The sequence below is a fragment of the Myotis nattereri genome, assembly GCF_964212035.1.
Source record: "Myotis nattereri genome assembly, chromosome: X".
Taxonomy (NCBI): Eukaryota; Metazoa; Chordata; class Mammalia; order Chiroptera; family Vespertilionidae; genus Myotis; species Myotis nattereri.
In genome coordinates this window covers 55,243,206-55,261,322 of record NC_138078.1, presented here as the reverse complement: position 1 = coordinate 55,261,322, position 18,117 = coordinate 55,243,206, and the positions used below count along the sequence as shown (strand labels likewise).

The following is an 18,117-nucleotide window of genomic DNA, read 5'->3' as shown; positions in this document are numbered from 1 at the left end:
TATGTAACCCACCTATGTCCGCTCCTTTGATTGCAATTTATAAAAATAGATGAAAACCTGCTGTTCTCTGGAGCATTATCTCAATCCGTTGAGGTTCTGCTTCCCAGCATGTGTCAACAGTTTGGCTCAAATAAACTCACAAAAATTCTTTACAGGTTTCAATGTTTTTACGTTTACAAGATGAACATGGTGGGTTAGCATGGTGGTGCGCAGGTAGGCTAAATAGCCATCTCAGAGGGTGATTTAAGAAAATTGAATTTATTTAAGGGAAGAGGATGTGGGATGGGATATCCAAAGGGAAGGTCTGCACAGCACCGAGCCAAGGGGATATTGGGTTGATGATGGCAGCCCCCAGGATCTTGAATTTCATCCTTATATGCAGTCTCTGGCAGGAAACTTGTCAGTGTGTTTGAGGGCTGAGCTGGTGGGCTTGGAATGCAGATAGAATGCAGGTGTGTAATCAGGTGCCTTCAGGTCAATTTTCATTCCTTGTATGGTCTAAGTCAGTGGTTCTCAACCTTGGCTGCACATTAGAATCACCTGGGAATCTTTTTAAAATCCTGATTTCTGGGCCTCATCCTTCGGAAATTCTGTATATTTGTTTACTAATGTTGTGGCCCCACCCCATAACAAAGAAACAGAATTTCCAAAGGATGAGGCCCAGAAATCAGGATTTTAAAAAAGATTCCCAGGTGATTCTAATGTGCAGCCAAGGTTGAGAACCACTGATAAGTCCTGATGTCCAACGAGTTTTTCCTGGTCTATTCTCCTGTGGTTGAAAGATTGCAAATGGCCGTTAAGGATTATATTGCACTATAGGCCTAACACTACATTTTTTTTTTTTTTTGTAACAGGAATAAGCAAGGTTTTTCTTTTTAAATTCATTGACTGCAAGTCACTTTTTTTTCAGTTTGTTTCTTCCTTTTAAAAAAAAAATTGGAAAAAAATACGCTATTTAAAAAAAAGAAAATGTCACTGGACAGTTACAGGGAGAAAAGAAAGCTGAATTCTGCCCTCCCAGCCCGGCGCCCCCAGAGTGCAGGGCTGGAAGGCTATCTGGCGGGGGGGGGGGGGCGGGGGGGGGGACGGGGACGAGGGGTCAAGTTCATGGCCCCTGCCCTCCTCTGGTTCTGGGGAGAACCCCCATTTGCTCACCCCCCCATCCCCCACCCCGGAATTGCTCATTTTGGAATCAGAAGGAAACGAGGAATGTGGCAAGTATTTGAAGGCGGCAGCCGGTGCCAGGGAGGTTGCTGGGGGCCGCGTCGTTCCCAGAGACCGTGTAGAAACGCTGCCGCGGGGGGGGGGGGGGGTGGTGTCCAGGACTCCCGGGCCCCACCTGGCTCGGGCAGAGGTGTCTGGAACCGTTGAAGTTCGGCCGGGCGACCATGGCTTTAGGTTGCATAGTGGTCAAAGCTTCCCAGGTACTCCAGGGCGACCTGGTAACAGAACTGGTACTCGTCCTCCGTTTGCACCATGGCCGGACTCTAGGTCTGCAGCATCTTCACCGTCTGGAAGATGTCCACCACGCCTTCATACCGCATCCGCTCCAGCACAATGCTGAGCGTGATGAAGATGCCGGTCCTGCCCACTCCGGCACTGCAGTGGACAGAGATGGGCCGTCCTGGCCGAAATGCTCCTTGGTCTTGTGCACTTAGCCGATGAAGTCAATGAAGCCCTCCCCCGACTTGGGCACGCCCTGCTCCGGCCAGTCCGTGCACAGGAACTGCCGGACGGTCCGCGACTGGCCGTCCCGGCAGTCCGTGATCTTGAATTCCCGCAGGATGTACTGTGGCATGTTGTACTCCGCTATTGGATCCACCACAAAGTACTGGTAGCGGGCGGAGCGTTCGGCCGGCCAGTACTGGTGACATTTTTCCCGGCCCATCTCCCGCAGCTTGGTGAGCATCACCACGATGGTGGAGTTGTTCTCCCACAGGATGCGCCAGAAGTCCTACGTGGTCTCCGCCAGTGGCCCCTGCGTGGCGATGTAGGCCTTCTGCTGCCTGTAGCCATTGATGAAGCTGGCATTGATGTAGTTGGAGCCCTCCATGCCCCGCATGGGCTGCAGGCAGACCCGCGTACTCTCCTATGGCATGATGTTGACCAGGCGGTTCTTGAACTTGTTACAAGGCAGACTGACATTGATGAAGCAGGATGTGTGGGCTTTGGAGTTAGCCAGCTGCTTGAACTCGAGCTCTATGCTGGTGATGTGCTCGCCGGGCTCCACCTGGGCCAGCTTCTGGATGTAGGCATAGAGGCTGTGGGCGGGTACCTCCGTGTTGCCGCAGCCCACGGCCTCCAGCAGGGCCTCGTGGATGAAGCTGTACTGGTCCTCGGTCTGCAACATGTAGTTGTGCTGGGACCGCATGAGCGTCACGTGGCTGTACACGTCCACCGTCTTCTCTGGCTTGAGGCGCTCCAACATGGTGTCGATGACGATGAAGCAGCCCGTGTGGCCCACCCCGACGCTGCAGTGGACCACGACAGGGTCGCCATCGCGGGCGTTGCAGGTCTTGACTCTCCGTAGGAAAGCCAGGAATGGGGTTGGGTACTCGGGCACCCCGTGGTTCAGTCACGCTGTGAACTGGAACTGGCGGATTTCACGCTTCTCGCTGGAGCCATTCTTGTGCAGGGAGAAGGTCCGCACGCAGAACATGGCCAGCTCGATGGTGTCCAGCAGCGTTACCTGGATGAAGCCGTAGGTCTCCGTGCCCCTGTTGGGCCAGTACTGATCACATTTGACCCGCGATTTCTCCTCTAGCTGGGTCATCATGACAATGGTGGCCGAGCGCTGCTCCCACACCATGCGCCAGAAGTCCCCGAAGGTCTCGGGCAACGGCCCCTGCATGGTGATGTACGCATTCTGCCATCGGTAGCCGTCCACATAGTTGGCATTGATGTAATCGCTGCCCACGATGCCTTCGATGAGCTGGAGGATGACGTGGGAGTGGACATAGGCAATGACATTGGCATAGCGGTTCTTGGGCTTGTTCACTTCCAGGTTGGAATGCTCCCACGTGAACTGCTGGCCTGGGTCAATGGACTCGTACTCCTGGGAGACCTTGAGGCTGTCATTAGCCTTGAGGCACTCTGTGTGCTCCGCCATGTCTGAGATGGGGATCGGTGGATGGCTAAGCATGTCTGGTGTCTGGAAGTTAATGTGCCTCATTTCCACGGGGTCCTTGGGGTGGTGGGGGGCAAGGTTGGCGTTGTTCAGCAGGCATTTGGTGCGGGGCTCAGAGTCCTTGTGTTTACTGTCAGGTTTGTTCTTGTAGAGCAGGATGGCAATAACGATGTAGATGATGAAGACCACCGCCAGAACGGCCTGATCACCCAGATGAGCCCCTCCTTGCTGTCCACGATGGGCTGGGTGTTGAGTGTTTCCTTCCACGTCCCGTGTGGAGTAGGGGTTCGGTATCTGAAAGAGGAGCCACACAACAAATGAGAGAAAAAGACACGAGATAATTTTGCAATGTTGGGGGACCAGGTGGCAAGTCCCAAAGGACTTCCCCCATGCTCAGGCCTCACCAATCTTTTATTGATCTGGGATGCACCCATAGCATAGCCCTTAGGCAGGTGACCCCCTAGTAACAAGCAGACTAGCCCATCAGCAAGGATTTACATAATAATAAATGGGGGAGTAGTTTCAGCTACCACTGTCTGGACAAACAGAGGTGGCGCCTAGCTCCAAGCTTTGCTAGGGCTTCAAAGGCACCCAGCCTTCGGGGGTTTCGGGGAGTTCTCTGTCTATGCTTATCAGATAGTGAAGGCAATAAACAGTTTCCCACATCTCCCCCTTATTTTTTCTTTAACAAATAATCAAGTCCCAATTTCAATGTCCAAAAGTTCTGAGTCCATGTTTCCATGTCCAAAAGTTCATGTCTACATGCCAGCAATGAAATGTTGGTTCTGGATGGTGGAAAATGCAGGTCCGGTCCTTTCTGGTTTGGTCCTGGGCACCCTGCAGCGATGCACAGCTGCTGACTGCTAGCATGGCAAGGCGTCTTCACCATCTCCATCTCTGAACTGTCTCTTCTGTCTTTGTGGCTGGCTTTCTGTGATCCGTTGTTACAGGAATTCACATGGTCTTGTAGCTGTTCTCTGAAAGTATACAAACATATACTCGACCAAAGGTTAAAGGAAAAAAAACACCTTACTTGGGGTCTTTTCTTTAAAATGATCTTTCCCTGGCTTACCCTGGCATACTATGTGTTTTTTCTGGTGTCTCACTATTAGCATTATAAACAAAAAAATTTTTTTCTCTAAATGTAATTTAGTTACAGGATCTATTTCTTTACATGGTATTCTTCCACTATATTTTTCCACTATCCCCTTTATTTTTTTATTTAATTAGGAGACTTCTTGGAAATTTTATAATGCAGTTTAGATAGCTTTAAATATTAATTTTTTGCACAAAAAAACAATGAACCTGAACATGCTTTAGGTTCATAGCATGTTTACCATGAAATGAAAATTTTTGTTAATACTTTTTGAATAATTACTTCTTTCAAGTTAGCCAAATTTAATTAATTTGAAAACTTGAATTTAATTACTTTGAAAACTATTTTGCTGTCAAATTTAATATTTTAACAATAATCTTAATTTACACTGTAAATATTAATGAAAAGGATCACTTTACATCCTTGTGAAGGCTCTGAGCATTCATGTTGTCAGGCTAGATAGGGTCTGTTAGCCAAGCCTCCGCTTATCTGGATTCTGATTTCAGCTGGACCAAATCTCTTCTTTATTTGGTTCCTGATCTGGGCTGGGCATGGGAAGCAAGAAGCAGCCATGGGGACAGGAGACCTTCCTCAGAAGGGGCGAGTGTTCAAGCCCGTGCACCATTGGGGGGGGTCTGTGCCTCACCTTTGTTGCACCCCAAGTTTTCTCCTACTGGCCCCTGGCTGTGCCTGACTTCGGTTGCCCCACCCTGTGGGCTCTTACCCGTCTTTGACTACCAACCATCTCTGGGCCAAGTAGGGTGATGTGAGGTTCAGTTCTGTCTCCTTGTTAACCTATGTCCCTCTGGCCTCCATGCCCAGCAACTGCCTTTGGATCCCCTCGCCTTCTTGCGGGGCCCCGGCATTGATCATAGGGAACCCAGGTTTCTTCTCCAGAGAGGGCCCAGCTTACGTCATTGGGCAAGAGACAGATCCATGGTACCAGCTTTTCATGATCCCAGCTTGAACAGAGAGCTCAGGTAACAGCTGTAGGCAATGGGATTCCTCTTGGCAAAAAAAAAGTCAAGATAGGTCAATACAGAATGCTTAAGTGTCTTCCCCAGGAGGCCCTCCACACAGTGGAAAGGAATAAATCCCTTCATGTAAAACATTCAAATTCATTTGTAAATTTGTTTGGGATAAATGCACAATATACTGTTGTAAAGCATCAAAAATTATTAATAAAACTTTGTAGAATAATACCATGTAAGAATATTCTTTGCTCTAGGTAATGACAACTTAATTTTAAACTGGCTGTCTCAAGGTTTGGAATGAGGAACCTAGTTAGCAAAAAAAAAAAGCAATTTACAGAAGCAGAGACAGCATGCTATCTAAATTACAGTTCTGGGTCTCCAGAGCACTGAATTGACACGCTAACTGGAGCCTTCTGACTTTGGGATAGCTGTGCTGTCCTTCCCAGGTAAAGGAAAAATGTGCCTTCTAAGACCAGTATGAAACTATAGTTTTTACCTGAAAGGATTGTTACCATACTTCCCTTTACCGTGCCCCAGGTGGTCTCTGGGCTGTTGGTTGTCTGGTTTGTCTTCCTCCTGTTCTTCATCTTCAGTGGACTGCGTGGAGTCGCTGCTCTCTGTGGCTGAGGTAGTTGATTGTTTACAGCTACATGTTATGGCTCCAGGCGCAATATCTTCAGTCTGGCTAGATTCCTGATGCAGTTTAATATTTCTAGCAGGAATCCATATGGGTTTGGAAAAATTCTCTGGGAATATACAAGCGTACCCTCTGCCAAAGGTTAATAATGGGTCAGGTCCCTTCCATAAACCAGATTTGGGATCCTTCCATTTAACTATACCATTTTCTCTTGTTTTATTCTGACACCAATGTAGCTCCATAGGTGTCTTTCCATCATCATCACAAGTGAAAAAATTTAGAGTAATTAAGGCTTGATGCAGCCTACCCACAGGTGATTTCTCCATCATCCCTCCTTTTTGTTTTTCTAATTGAGATTTCAGTCATTGGTGTTGACGTTCAATAATGGACTGTCCTTGGGAATTATATGGTATTCCCATAATGTGCTGAATTTTCCACTTTTTACAAAATTCCTGGGATTGACAGCTTGTATGAGCAGGTCCATTATCAGTTTTAATAATCTTTGGAATTCCCATGACTGCAAAAGCAGCTAGGCAATGATTAATAACCTGTTATGCCGTCTCTCCTGTAGAGACAGTGGCCCATAGGACCTTTGAAAAAGTATCTACAGAGATATGTAACGCCCCAAGACGTCCAAAAGGAGTATAATGTGTTACATCCATTTGCCAGATATGGTCCCTTAGCAAACCTCTAGGGTTGACTCCTGTGTTAGGCCCTTGAGGTAGATGTAACATGCAACTGGGACATTCCATGATAATCTGTTTTGCTTTCTGTCGAGAGATTGAGAATTGTTTGGACAACATTTTAGCAGGCTGATGTAAAAGCTGATGAGACTCCGAAGCCTCTTTTAATAAAGCAACCAATTGATCAGCATGTGCATTTCCCTTAGTTAATGGGCCCGGTAATACACTGTGAGCCCTGATGTGAGTGATATAAAAAGGGTATTTTCTCTGCTGCACAATCTGCTGAATCTGCTTAAATAGTAAGAATAAACTTTGGTCACTAAGCCATTTCAGCAGGGCAGTTTCAATTCTACTTACTAGGCCCGAAGCATAAGAGGAATCAGAAATTATGTTAACAGGCTGTTGGAAATCTTGCAATGCAGCTTTAATAGCTTCTAACTCAATTCTTTGCACAGAAGTATGACTGGTCAGTATGACTCGGTCAGAATTTATAGTATGATAGGCAGCTTTCCCATTTGATGACCCATCAGTAAAAACAGTTAAAGCTCCAGGAATTGGTTCCTGCCTAGTGTTTTTTTGGTACAATGATGGAGGTCTTATATAAAAATTGTAGTAGTTTATATTTTAATAGGTGACAGCTAAATTCCCCTGAATATCCACTTAGCCCAATTTGCCAATTTAAGTCAGTTTGAAATAACATTTATTCTTTTAACTTTACTTGTCCTAATTTATGGACAGTAAATGACATTAATTAAATTTCTGGTATTAGTCTTGGGTAAACTTACATAAACTTTGTTTAAGGAGGCAAAACACAAATTATTTACTTTAGTTTATGAGGCCCAATATATTGATTTTTAATTTTAGTTAGACATCTGAAGGAAACCTCTTTTTATTTCCTTCCCGACAGTTTTCTTTCTCACACAAGCAACAAACATAAGGAATATGGTTGCCTTTTGAGATTTTAACAAATACTGTCGCAAAGCTGTATATTTCAAGTGATTTTTCATTTATGGTGAATAATTATTGTCAGATTTAGTATTTTAACAACAATCTGTAAATGTTAGCAATTATATTTTTAAAGAGTATACCCTTTGGCTTATTTGCATATACAGAGGAATTGTGGGAAGCCTTCAGTAACCTTTTTAGAAGAATTTTACTTTACTAGGATTTAATTGCTTACAAGGATAGTAATTTAAGTAAGTATTTTTTAAAAAGCAAAGCAAGTAAATTTAGTATTTCGTAAACTTTTGATTTACTAGGGGTAAACACTGCACCACTTCCAGCCTAATTAAAATGCAGCGGTGAGGAGCTTTTAAATAAAAGACATTGCTACTTTAAATAAAGACTTTGCTACTAATAAATCAATTCTTTCTTTTATTTGGCAGAAATTCCTTATGCAACCAAGCATATTATATTTTGAAATATTGCACTCGGGAAAAACTTCCAAATACATATCTAATTAAAACATTACACTTTTTAAACAGTTCTCAACATAATAGGATCTAGTCTTGACCATGGAATCAATTACTCTTAATTTGTTTATGATATATGCAAAACTGTGGTTCTACTGAGAATTTAAGATATCTTTTAAAAATGTATCTACAAGCCTTTTAAGAAATATGAGCTCTATTGTCGGCCCTTATAAAGCCAACTGCTTAAAACTTTGGTCTATCATACCACTGAAATTATATTAAGACCATGATTGCTAATTTATTAAGCATTAAAAATACCTTCTAGATCAACTAAAGGACTTGTATGCATGCATATAAGCATAACCAGTGGACATAAGACATTGGGGGATAGGGGAGGCTAGGGGACTGTCTAGGGCGGGGGGATAAAATGGACACATATGTAATACCCTTTGTAATACTTTAAGCAATAAATAAAAAAAAATATCTTCTTAAAAATAGTATTAAATAAATCTGAGAGGCAAGCACACTTTCTGCCCCATCCGCATTTCCACAGTAAAACTCCGCCTTAAAACACCACCCCTGAAATCCCATCCTGCCTCAGTGAGCAGACATTCCTTTTGTGATTGGCTAAATCAGAGGGTGGGGCCTTTGCTGTTTCAAGATGGCGGCTCCCAGGGGCGTGGTAAGCCATGTGGCCAACATGGCGGCTGCCAAGTCACACAGCTCAAAGGGGCAGCTATCTACACTGTTCTTTGACAGAGCAAACCAAAACCCCTAAAAGATAGATGACCAACATTATATTGTAGACAAACAGAAATATCATTAGCTGTTTATACCCTTTATAATTATCTTAAAGAATATTCATCAAATTAAACTGGTTTTTGTATTAAAAATTTCAGTTGAGATCTTAAAAATTAATCCTCTTTTTTTAATCAGATCAATAAGCAACATATTTTGAATTCTAATTATTTCAGAGAAAACAAAAATTATTTTCTCAAAAATAAAATTTTTTTTTAAGCATTTAACTATCATAATTATACACTTTTTCCCAATTCAATCCGAATCTTAAACTCTTAACTGGCAAGTCAAATATTCAGGATTTCTCAATCAGTAACATTTTTAAGAATAAACTTCAAAAATGCAAGACAGAATCAACCAACAGATTTAATACTGTCCTCTAGATTTTGTACAAGGAATACTCAGATCTCATTTAATTCAGTATTATGTCACTTCAAGATACCTAGGTATAAACTCCAAGGTCTTAAATTTCCCAGCAGCTTTGGAAAACCACATTTGAGGCTGGCAAGGCAGGCCTGGCCCAGCCTTTGATTTTAAAAGGACCATATTTTTTTCCTCTAGGGAAGGTCAAGAAACAAGGTTGTAACTACACTGTTTCCTGCCCCTTGCTTGCCAGTGGGAATTTTCAAAATTGGCCTGGGGGAGGAAGAGGGAGGGGGGCTGTTTTCCCTGGAAGAACAGGTTTGGCCTACCCTGGACCAATCAGATGTAAATTGACCACATTCTTTAAGAATTTGCTACAGGCGGGAAGCAACTAGCCCCTTTTCTCATTAGAAATGTTTTGGCCAGCCTTTTCAATAAACAAAGGGCCGGTTTTTTACCGGGCTACTTAGATTTTTATAATTAGAGATTTTAATAATTTTTGAGATTCAAATTCGATTATTTTAAGGCATTTACTTTAGCAAATTTTTGTAACAGAGACAATTTTACTGATATTCCTTTTAGAGGTCTTAAAGTTAGCTTTGGAATAGGCTTCATTAACATTATTATGGAAAAATACCAATCTTGTTGCTAGAATTTCTACCCTGGGTCAAATTCGCCATTTTCTTTAGGAAATAATCAGTCTTGGGTTTTATTCTGCACATTTGTAAAGAAATTCCAGCTCAACACTCTATCTAAATGTCCAAAATCGGAACGAGCACGCATTAGTTCCAAGCCAAGTTTTCTCTTTACATGTGAACAGAAATCCCAGACGCATTTTAAATTTTTGTAAAACTTTTCAATTATGAGAAGGAGACTTTAAATTAGAAGAGGCGTCCATATTGGATCGCCATGTGCTCCCTTTTCCTTTCCACCACATCCTGCTTTGGGGGAAGTTTCAGCAAATGACTCAGATGGGGTATTTGTTCCCAAAGTCATGCTTAATAGAAAAACAGATTTTAAAGTTTTGTTTTTTTTTCTTTTTTCGCTTCCCAAAGTAATAGCTAGCACCCAAGGTGGCCTTGGATAGACTTTGCACTTCCCGACATGTTCTCAGGTAATTCTTAAACAGAACATTAAGTAATCTCATTGTGGGAGAGCTTATAGCTCTGCCTTTTCCTGCCACCTTTGAATCTTTCCACACCAGAGGCGGACTCAGCAGCAGAGTTTCATTTCTTATTACAGATTTTAGATTCCAAATACAAATTAAGATTTTAATTTGGACAAGAAACCACATTAAGATGACCATGGCACTATTTTTTCAGCCTGATCTAAAAGAGTACCTTTTTCAAGAAAAACAAAGGTTATGTTCTATAATAACATGCAAAATCTGTAAAAGATTACCTTCTAAAATTTTAACACTTTAAACATGCAAATCAAAAGTCTATAATAAAGTTTCTTAGTTTTTAAAAGCCAAATATACATTTTTAAAGCCGAATCTACTTTTTTAAAGCCAAATCCTGCCCCGTTTGTTAGCCTGGTTAAGAAAACGTTCCCAGTGTACTTACAGACCTGGGCTTCTGTAGTTGATCCTGGGCATTGCGTGCGGTAGAATTCCCCTCACCTTTTTTTGGTGAGTTTTCCACACCTTTCGGTGAAAACTTCCTTTTCTCGCTCCAGCGAGACCTGCACTTCCAGATTACCCGTCGGGCGCCAGATGTTGAGTGTTTCCTTCCACATCCCGCGTGGAGTAGGTTTCGGTATCTGAAAGAGGAGCCACACAACAAATGAGAGAAAAAGACACGAGATAATTTTGCAATATTGGGGGACCAGGCGGCAAGTCCCAAAGGACTTCCTCCTTGCTCAGGCCTCACCAAGCTTTAATTGATCTGGGATGCACCCATAGCATAGCCCTTAGGCAGGTGACCCCCTAGTAACAAGCAGACTAGCCCATCAGCAAGGATTTACATAATAATAAATGGGGGAGTAGTTTCAGCTACCACTGTCTGGACAAACAGAGGTGGTGCCTAGCTCTGACCTTTGCTAGGGCTTCAAAGGCACCCAGCCTTCGGGGGGTTTCGGGGAGTTCTCTGTCTACGCTTATCAGATAGTGAAGGCAATAAACAGTTTCCCACAGCTGGGAGTCTGGGTTGTCCAACTGGAAGGGGTCTGAGAAGGGACTGGCAGCGAATGTGGGCTTGTTCTTCTGCAGCACGGCAAGCACGAAGAGAACGTAGCTGTGGCCGGACTCCAGGCCTCTGTTGTCAAAGCCGCCCTACTGCTTCTGGTCCCAGGGCTGGAAGGTGGGGGGCAGCATGGAGAAGCGAGCCACGATGTAGGGCTGAGGCGCCTCGAGCTGGCGTGAGTGCCGCAGGCTGCGCCTCTGCAGCCGGGAGATGACCTGGATGAGCTCCTCCAGGTCCATGTCCTCCGGGCTGCCCAGTGGGGTCAGGAACTGGCCACCGTGAGACTTGCGCAGCGGCACCATCACAATGAAGTAGTTCTGGACGGGCACGGGGCTCTGGCCGTCGGGAAGATACACCATGATGAAGCTGTCGGTACTGGTCTTGGGGGCCACGCTGGGCTTACCGCTGAGCAGGTTGAAGGCAGTCCAGGCCGTGACCGTCTGCTGGAGGCTGCCCAGGCTGCTGCTGCGGTTGGTCAGCACGAAGTTGTAGAAGGTGTTGGGTTTGAGGTGCGTGATGAGCTTTTTGGTGGTGCGGCCATCTACTTCCAGTGTGAGCCCATTGTACTGGATCTTGTAGGGTGTGGGAGAGTTGTAGTTGTCAAGGAACTCCCAGCTGAGCAGGACCGACGTCTTCATGATCATCTTCACCTTGAAGTTCTTGGGCGAGACTTGGTCCTGCAGGAACCTCCGGTAGCGGACAGGGGGGCTGTATGGTCCGGGGCCCCGGCGCGTGTGGGCCCGCACTTGGAGGTCATAGGCCGTGTCGGGCTTGAGGCCCTACAGCGTGAGCACGTTCTCAGCACCCGGCTCGGCCGCTGCCAGTAGCTCAGTCTCCCCGGCGGGGCCCAGGGCACCGGCCTCCCGGACCGCCACCGTGTACTTGACGATGGCCCCGTTGCGCTCTGCAGGCATGGGCGGCAGCCAGCGCAGCAGGACGGTGCCAGCAGAGGCGTTGCCAGCCACCTCGAGGATCTGCGGATGGCCGCGGGGTGTGTCCTCCGGGATGCTCAGGACCTCCGCCGCCTCCTTGCCCAGGCCACCTCGACTGCGGGCTGCCAGCCGGAAGACATACGTAGCCCCCTTGTGCACGCCTGACGCTGTGCAGTGGTCCTCGGTGGGCAGGAACTCCAGCGTGGCCAGGGGTGACGAGTCCTCTCGGCCGAACTGCAGGTGGTAGCCCAGTACCTGGTCCTCAGTGGTGCCAGCTGGGGGCTCCCAGCGTGCCAGCAGGCTGCCCTCGGGGGTCTGCTGCACCGACAGGGTGGGGCGGCCCAGCACTGCTCCCTTGGTCACTACCACCTTGGGTTTGCTGCGAGCGCCATCGCCTTTCATAGTGTTGGCGGCTACAGTGATGGAGTAGGTGGTCTCAGGCTGCAGGTTTGTGATGACCATCTCCTGGGCATCAGCCAGCATGATGTCCTTGATTCGCAGTGGCCCCCGGGCCTCGGTGCCCTCCATAAGCACCTAGTGGACCTGGTAGCCACGGATCTGGCCATGCTGCAGGCCTGGCAAGGGTGAGCGCCACAGCACGCGGATGGCCGTGGCGTTGAGCGCCTCCGCCTCCACCTTCCACCGCGGCGCGCTGCGCACATTCTCGGCGGTGCGGCTGACCATGGGCGAGCTCTCGGGCCCTGGTCCCACCTCTGTATGAGCGACAGTCGTGATGCGGTACTCCGTCCACTTGTCCAGTGCCTCCAGCAGGATCTGAGTGGTGGTCGGGGGGATGCCGTTCATCTCCTTGGGTTGCGGGTCCTCTGAGCCCAGCGGTCGGTAGCGGACGCTATAGCTCACCAGGGCCCCGTTGTGTGTTTCCAGCGGTGGCGGGCGCCAACTTAACAAAATGGCCGTGGAGCGTGTGCTGACACACTTAACATCTTGAGGGGGGGCAGACAGTTTGAACTGCAGGGTGCGCTGCCGCACCACCGAGGTGAAGGTGACCAGGCCCTGTGGGGAGCGTGCCGCCAGACAGAAGGCATACTCCGTGTTGGGCTTGAGGTCGTCTACCACGAACGTTGTGGCCGGGTCGAAGGTCCTCCCGACCTCTCTGCCGTGGTCGCCTTCCCGGAACAGGAGCTCATACTTGACGATGCTCTCCTGCCGTGGGGGCTCCATGAGAGCCCGATGCTCGTCTCAGACTTGGCATCGGCCCGGAAGTTCATGGGCTGGCTCGGCACTCCCTGCTTCGTCTTGACCTAGATGGGGTCCGAGAGGGGCCCGTCGCCCACAGAGGTGAAGGTCAGCACGCGCACGGTGTAGGTCTCATCCTCCAGCAGGCTGCCCACCGTGGTCAGCAGGCTGCCGTCCACGTTGTGCTTCTGCCAGTTGCCCACGGGGTGCTCCAGCTCCATGGTGTAGTAGATCCTGTAGCCCCGGATCAGCTCGTTGGGCTCCACATTAGAATCACCTGGGAATCTTTTTAAAGTCCTGATTTCTGGGCCACATCCTCCGGAAATTCTGTTTCTTTGTTACTAATGTTGTGGCCCCACCCCATAACAAAGAAACAGAATTTCCGAAGGAAGAGGGCCAGAAATCAGGACTTTAAAAAGATTCCCAGGTGATTCTAATGTGCAGCCAAGGTTGAGAACCACTGGTAAGTTCTGATGTCCAACGAGTTTTTCCTGGTCTATTGTTCTCCTGTGGTGGAAAGCTTGCAAATGGCCGTTAAGGATTATATTGCACTATCGGCCTAACACTACATTTTTTAATCCTCTCTCTCATCCTTCAAAATCTGCTCTCTTGAATATGTCTAAAAGTGCAACAAATACTTAAAAAGAATGATGGAGGCATGAGTGAGGAGGTCCTTAGCCAAACGTTAACTACATATTCTATGAAGATATACTAGAGTTCTTCATGAGTTCTTTGCTAGCCTCTTGCTTTAGCCAAGTAGGATAATAATGGCATTATTGATCACCTCTAATTTAAAAACCTTAGTCTATTTATATGTGAACTGAAGCTCTCTGTTACGGAGTAATTTCAGGGAAATCCAAAACATGTTTCTGATTTTCTTGCATTTATCTCATAAAAATGTTTAGAAAGGGCCTCTTTAATAAACTTTTTAAGTTATCTTTTGTCTTCTGTATCAAGGATGGCTATTTGTTTTTGCAAAACCACAGTGCTGTACTTTCGATCAAATATGATATGCAATCTGAATTAGGTTTGAAAAATTTGATTGAAGAGTGAAAAGCAAAATTCTAAATTCATAAAAACCTCACTGAAATTTCAAGTTTCCCATTTAAATCACCTTCATACGTTGAATTTAGATTCTAGGCATATCTTCGAATCTGAAGTTTTAAAACTCAAACCCAAGTTTACTCTCCTCAACTTTATACTCTTCTATATAAAACAAACAAATGAACAAATGAGAATTGCTTTCTTTGGTGTCCACACAAAAATATACTTGACTTCTTTTGTGGTATATAGGATTTGGCCTAGATTAAAAAGAACATCCTAACTTTGTCTAACTGATAGACTGGAGAATCTCTGGGTGGAATGGTTAAAGGATGGCCCAAATATTCCAAGACTGTAAATGCCTGGATTCTAAAATAGCTGAAGCTTTAGAGATTAACTAATAAACTAATGGGTAGGGCTAAGGAAGCAGAGAGGCAAAAAAGACTATAAGAAAGTTTCTAGGCATTTATAACAGTTGTACCTAAAATTTATATGGTGTACCAGGTATTAGTCTAAGAGCATTACATGTGTCTGCCCTTTTATTTGTGCAGCAACTTTAGGAGATTGGTACTATTATCCAATTTTATACATGGAAAGCAGAAGGCACTAAGAGGTTAGCAACTTGCCAAAAGTCACACAGCTGGCAAGCGACAGAGCTAGGATTTAAACATAGGCAACTAGGACCTAGATCCATATATACTACTAGTGGCCCAGTGCACTAAATTTGTGCACGGGGCGGGGGGGTCCCGTAGCCCGGCCTGCACCCTCTCCAATCTGGCTCCTAACTGCTCACCTGCCTGCCTGCTTGATCACCCCTAACCACTCTGTCTGCCAGCCTGCTCATGCCCAACTGCCCCCCTTTACCAGCCTGCTCAGCCCCAACTGCGCCGCCCCCCTCTGCCCGCTTGCTAACCCCCAACTGCCCCCCCCACCAGCCTGATAATCCCCAACTGCCCTCCCTTCCTGGCCTGATCGCCCCTAACTGCCTCTGCCTTGGCCCCGACACTATGGCTTTGTCTGGACGACGTCTGGAAGGTCTCTCGGTCTAATTAGCATATTATCCTTTTATTAGTATAGATAGGATATGACATACCACCATAACTATAGCATATGTACCAGTATTACTCTATGAGAATACATACTTCATGCGATAGGAAGGCATCTAATACATTACATTGTATATGTTATAAGTAATAGGAAATACTGTATTTGTAGCAATAGTATACACCCTGTGACTTCCCTTCCTGATTTGGGAATGGTTCCCCAGTTCTTTGAATGTTTCCTGGCCCCTGATGTATTTGGAAAGAAAATAGCTCTGAGTTTGGAGAAATTAAATTACATTCATGACTCTAATTCACCTGCCTCCTGTACTTCCAGCCAGATAACATGAAAAACATTCCCGGGGCCGGTGCCTCCAATGACTGAGCTCTGGAGTGAGGGCCCAAGGCCCAGCGCTGGGTGGGTGACAGTGACTGGAGGTACCTCAGGTCCGTCCTGCAGTCAGCATGGAGACTGGGTCCCTCTGCTCCCAGCCCCTCCCAAGTCCCGGTGCCGCCTAATGAAGTCCCCAGGCTGAGCCCCAATACTGCTGCCCTATCCTTGCCAGGGACCGGGGTGTGGCAACGCAGGGCGCAGGTGTCCCATTTTCATTAAAAATGTCCAACCTGCGCCCACTCCACCGATGTCTGCAGGTGGCCCGGGGGCAGACAGTGATCTCAGATGCCCCCGCCAGAGCTCAGCCAGGATGGTCTGGGGTGAGACAGCCCTGCCAGGCTCTGTGGCTGCGACTTGGACCCGCTTCCTTAACCAGGGACCTGACGCTGAGCGGGTGGCAGCGGTGCTTCCTCCCCAGCCCACACTGGAGCGGGTCCCTGTGGTTTCAGAACCGAACTCCGAGGGCCTCCCCAGGTGGCAGTGGCCCTGAGCCCACTGGCACTCCCTCAATCCTGCCAAGGCTTGCTTTTCACACTTGCTGAAAACCTTCTCAGTCCACTTGCCATAGTAATCAGTTTGGGCTGAAAGAACTGGGGGACTTCGGCCGCTTGCCTGCTGTTTCCCCCACCCCCGCCCCAGGCGGGACTGAGAGGACTGGGGGCTTTGGCCGCTCCCCCCGGCGGGTTGAAAGGACTAGGGGACTCGGTGGGGCTGAGGGGACTGGGCACCACCATCTTGTGGCTATGGTGTTATAGTAATAAGTTTAGTTAATATAAGTTAGCATAAGCAAACTCCATTTTGTATTAGAGGGAATTTTAACTTTACTTAGAGGAGGAACTAACTTGTGTGTGTGTATGTGTGACCCTGATAAATAACTTGTAATTCCATGCCTATGCCCCCCTGGTAAACAACTTGTAACTCCCTGCGTGTTTATCCTGATAAGCCCAGAAGGCACCCCCGGAGCACACTGATATGAGACACTGAAGAAGCCCACCCGTTGGGTATAAAAAGAAGGAACTCTCACAGCAGCAGTTAGACGCCTGTCTGACCTCCACAAACAAGACGTTCTCCTTCCCCCTGGAAACTGCAATTCCTGCTCTTCTTCTGAGCCCAGACTGTTAGAGGCCTCTCTTCATGTCAAGAGACCGAGCACCTGCAGCTGCGTACTTGACGACCTCCGTGTGTCTCTGTCAGCGAGTGTCTCCGGGTGGCCTGCCAAGGACTGAAACCCATCAGCTCTCTGGTAAATAAACCTGTGTGATTCTTGCATTTTGTTTTCTGTGTCTCCTCTCTTCTTAGTTTTAGTTTAAGCTGGGCCTAATTAATTAATAATAAGTACCCTTTGACGTCTGTATTGGTATATCCAAATGAGGTGCGCTGGGTCATCTGTGCATACGTTCCCATAGAAGTGGAACATATGGGTGCCACCATCTTTGTGACAGTGTGATGATCAATTTGCATATTGATGCCTGAAGACGTTCCATCCTTGCTGCTTGACACAGTTGCTGCAGGAAAGAAACATCCGCACAGCATATGTTCCAAGGGACCTGGTGTATATGGCGTACTGTTTTTAATATGTTTGCTCCCCTTCTTAGCGCTATGTGTTCTTACCAGGGCCACCTCCCTGGGAAAGGTTGTTTCCCTAGCTGAGAATGTTTCCCTAGAGTTAGGGATTAACAGGACTAGGGAAGGGAATGAATCAGTAAAACCCCCTAGTGTTACAGAAATACCATGTACCACTTATGAGGAACTTAGACTAAGACTGTTAGCAATAAATTTAGGACTTGCTAGGCCCACATCCCCAGGGGTCTGCCCACCAGAGAAAGTACCAAAGCCTATACCCCTAAAAGCCTGCCAACGCAGGGCAGTCCCAAGGAAGACCAACAGTAAGGCTAAAAGGACAACTATCAAACAGTTAAAGAAATACCACTGCAAACAATGCAGGCAGGCTCCTTATCTAAAAATCTTATGCGAGCTATGCAAGCAGAAAGACTTAAACTAAGTGCCAGGCAGGTAGTTAATCACCATAGCTACGAACAATCACGCTTAAGCTACATAACCTTTACTTGGGCCAGTGGTCGGCAAACTCATTAGTCAACAGAGCCAAATATCAACAGTACAATGATTGAAATTTCTTTTGAGAGCCAAATTTTTTAAACTTAAACTATATAGGTAGGTTCATTGTTATTAACTTAATTAGGGTACTCCTAAGATCACATTCAAGGGGCCAAAGATCCACA

At 46.6% G+C, this 18,117-nt stretch overlaps 1 long non-coding RNA gene and 1 pseudogene across 2 annotated transcripts; both read right to left on the bottom strand.

The window, feature by feature from the left end:
- Positions 1-1,261: 1,261 nt before the first annotated feature.
- Positions 1,262-17,308, bottom strand: LOC308511713 (receptor-type tyrosine-protein phosphatase S-like; annotated as a pseudogene). Its single transcript has 3 exons — positions 17,217-17,308; positions 11,223-13,687; positions 1,262-3,369 (listed from the first exon to the last, which is right to left on the bottom strand). The product of its transcript is annotated as a receptor-type tyrosine-protein phosphatase S-like (transcript).
- Positions 3,466-7,500, bottom strand: LOC308510836. The gene is made up of 2 exons (XR_013995439.1): positions 5,137-7,500; positions 3,466-4,104 (listed from the first exon to the last, which is right to left on the bottom strand). It is a non-coding gene; the product is annotated as an uncharacterized lncRNA (long non-coding RNA).
- Positions 17,309-18,117: the final 809 nt, after the last annotated feature.